The sequence below is a fragment of the Glossina fuscipes genome, unplaced genomic scaffold (genome assembly GCF_014805625.2).
Source record: "Glossina fuscipes isolate IAEA_lab_2018 unplaced genomic scaffold, Yale_Gfus_2 3, whole genome shotgun sequence".
Lineage (NCBI taxonomy): Eukaryota > Metazoa > Arthropoda > Insecta > Diptera > Glossinidae > Glossina > Glossina fuscipes.
Window position 1 is genome coordinate 7,288,217 of NW_023998417.1, and position 3,073 is coordinate 7,291,289.

The window sequence follows — 3,073 nt, forward strand, 5'->3', positions numbered from 1 at the left end:
AAAAAAAAAAAAAAAAAAAAAAAAAAAAAAAGATAAAGAAAAAAAAAATCAATGGAAAACTAAGTGATGTTTAATTTCACTTTAAGTTTTATACTGATTAGCTCCTTTTATCTTTACATTACATTACATTCATATTAATTAATGATATTAATAATTACGTGTTTGATAACATTATTTTCTATAAATAGAGAAACAATGTGCACTAATTGATGAAAGTGGCTCAACTTGGTATGATAATTAAATACTCATTAGATAAATTGTGTTTTTCAATATTTATACCCACCCAACGCATAATAGGATAAATTTGTGAAAATATGCTCGAGTTAGATAAAGACCGGAATCGATTTGGTCATATTTATCCATATCTATAGATCAACTTGTAACAACAATTTCAATACAATAATGCAAGCGAAGAATTTTTTTTTTTGCATAATTTTGATATAAAAAAAAGGGTTTCTTCCATAACATCTTTAATAATGATCTACATTATGTACTGATGTCCAATTTCCCTTTAATGGGAGACGTTATTAACTCTACTTTAACCACATTTTTTTTGAAGGAATCATGCCACGAAGTAACTCTGAGTTACTTATGAAAATTCTGGAAATATTTCAAAGGCCACTGTTTCTTTTGGTTGCCTTTGCATTCATTAAAAATGGCATTCTAGTGAACAAATCCTTCAATTAGTCTCTGGTTTAATTTGCTATTTTTTGTATATAATGCTGCATACTATTCATAATCGATCCTTTGTCTCTTTTCAAGACAATCGATACCATGCGCATGCAAAAAATTGTAAAAGACGCCATAAGCTTCCAATCGATTTTCGTCTTTCTGACGGATCATTGTAGTATTCATTGGACTCGGCCGGATCTAACTTTCATCGCCATACCCGCCTGGCAAAGGTTTTTCATTAAAGTTGACATGATTTCCGGCCAAGATATGTTCAAAATTTGAAAGTGAATAACATAAAGATAGAGAACAAGTGTTTTTTTTTTTTTTTTTTTTTTTTTGCTCCTATGTATTGAAGTATAGGCAACTTTTTGAATATTTTAAGAAAGAAGACTACATGATAATATGATAATCTTTTGACCCCGCCTTTGAACTAGAAATTCTTCCCAAAAGCCAATTAAAAAACGAAACTTTTGCGTTTAAGCAATTTGAGCAGTGCTTTCGGTACTCCACTAGAAATGGTATCAATCTTTTCTGATTTAGGGAAAAACGAAAATTCCTACAGGATAAAAGATACCTTAAAAAAAATATATATATATATATATATATCATAGGAAAATGTCAAAGAAAATGATACGTAGTGAGTGAAATGGCATTAGAATTGTGCGACGCTTAATAATTTCCTTTCATTTAAACCACACGAGTATGTAGAGTGTCTAATGTCGCCCTATTCCGCCGTAATAGATTCCTTTTTGATTGATTTCTAATAGCTAATGACCGCCTAGAGAACCAACTCTTAACTTACTATACTTTTTTTTTTGACTTTTATCAGTGTGTGGTGGTGGGTATAAAAAATTCGATCTAAACCGAATAATTTCTGTTTCGACTTTAAAAGCATTATTGTCTAATCATTAACTGTTAAACATTAAACCGCATTTGCGGAAAGTCCTACCAAAAAGAAAATTAAGTTTACAAAATGTTAAGAAACTTAAATTAAAAAAAAAAAACAAAAAGAAAAAAATAAAAATAACTAACTAAGTAAATTAGAGTTAAATCAGAAAATGGAATTGTGTGAAGAAATGAAATCGAACGATTTGCATACGTAGTTGTTAGATGCTGATGCTGATGCTGGTGCTGCTTGTGTCGTGTTCCTGTTGCTGGTTTTTCGTTGTTGATGTTGTTTGTCGATGATGGAAAACGAAAGACATTACATTAAACTTATATAAAACTGGAAAACTTGACAGCTAAGATGAATGTGTACTCGTTGGCTAAGCGGTCAGGCTGCGACTGCACGAATGCGAAGTGCACACATGTTAAAGCATACAGCATATGCTGAGTAATCATCAGAGGTAAACAAGAAAAAAAAAAAAAGGAAAAGCTTACAACGCTTATATATGCGTATGCTTGCATGTCTCCATCTGGTTTTTGGTTAGGCTGCTGTTGCTCTTTCGTTTGTGTGTTTGTTTGTTTGTTTAGTTGATTGAATGGTTGTGGTTGGATTATGTACACTTTATAAAGAGTGAAAGTGAAAGTCATTTCGTGTGATTATAGCGGTTTTTATGATATTCGTATATATATATATATATATATCCACGTATACATCTATTTATGAGTGAATGATTTTTCCCCTTAGGGGGCGTGTTGTTTTGTGGTTTTCAAATATATATATATATATATATATATATATATATTTTTTTTTTTTTTTGGTTCATATTTGGTTAACATAACTTTTACGTATTTGTTGGTAAATTGTTTTTTTCATTTTTTTTTTTTTTTTTTTTTGTTATTTATTCATTAATTTTAATTCTTTTCAATTCTCTTTTACGCTTTTGCTTTTCAGTTGAATTTACAACTGTTGAAAGCTATTTAAAAATCAATTAAACGGAAACAGGAAATATTAACACAAACAACTCTGTTGCCAAAAACAAAAAAAGCAAAAAACAAAAAAAAAAAAACATTATAAAGCGGTTTCTTTTTTTATATTATTTTTAGTGAAATATTTTATGTTAAGCCGACAGTATGACGTTAATGTTTTCTTCTCTTCCTCTTTTTACAGTATTGTTCGCAGTGATTATATAATGATTTTATGAAGATGATGACACTGAGCTAAAAAATAGCTTCTTTTTTTTGTTTTTTTTTTTTTTTTTTTTTTGCATTACTATTATTAGCAAACAACGCATTTCGTAGTGTTGCGTAAAGTTAAATTTAATGATCTTTAACTAGTGTTCAAATTTTCTTGTTCCTCCTTTTTTTTTTTTTCTTCTTCTTTGAGGTTTACGACGTTTTGCTAATTTAAAGTACGGTCTTATAACGATTTGTGTTTTTTTTTCTTTTGGTTTTTTTTTTATTATTATCTAAGGCAGTTGGAGATGATTTGGCTTGTGGTTGTTACTGCTGCTGCTGT

The 3,073-nt window shown here is 29.3% G+C and overlaps 1 protein-coding gene across 3 annotated transcripts in view; it reads right to left on the reverse strand.

Annotated features, from left to right (window-relative positions):
- Positions 1-3,073, reverse strand: part of LOC119634311 (CCR4-NOT transcription complex subunit 6-like) — a 45,727-nt gene that overhangs the window by 27,277 nt on the left and 15,377 nt on the right. Inside the window, exon 1 of one of the 3 annotated variants that reach the window (XM_038028369.1) lies at positions 1,772-2,614. The exons of the other annotated variants lie outside the window; for them this stretch is intronic. The gene's annotated coding sequence lies outside the window, so the exon portion shown is untranslated. Of the gene's footprint in view, positions 1-1,771; positions 2,615-3,073 lie in introns of those variants that run through there. 3 annotated transcript variants of the gene reach the window in all.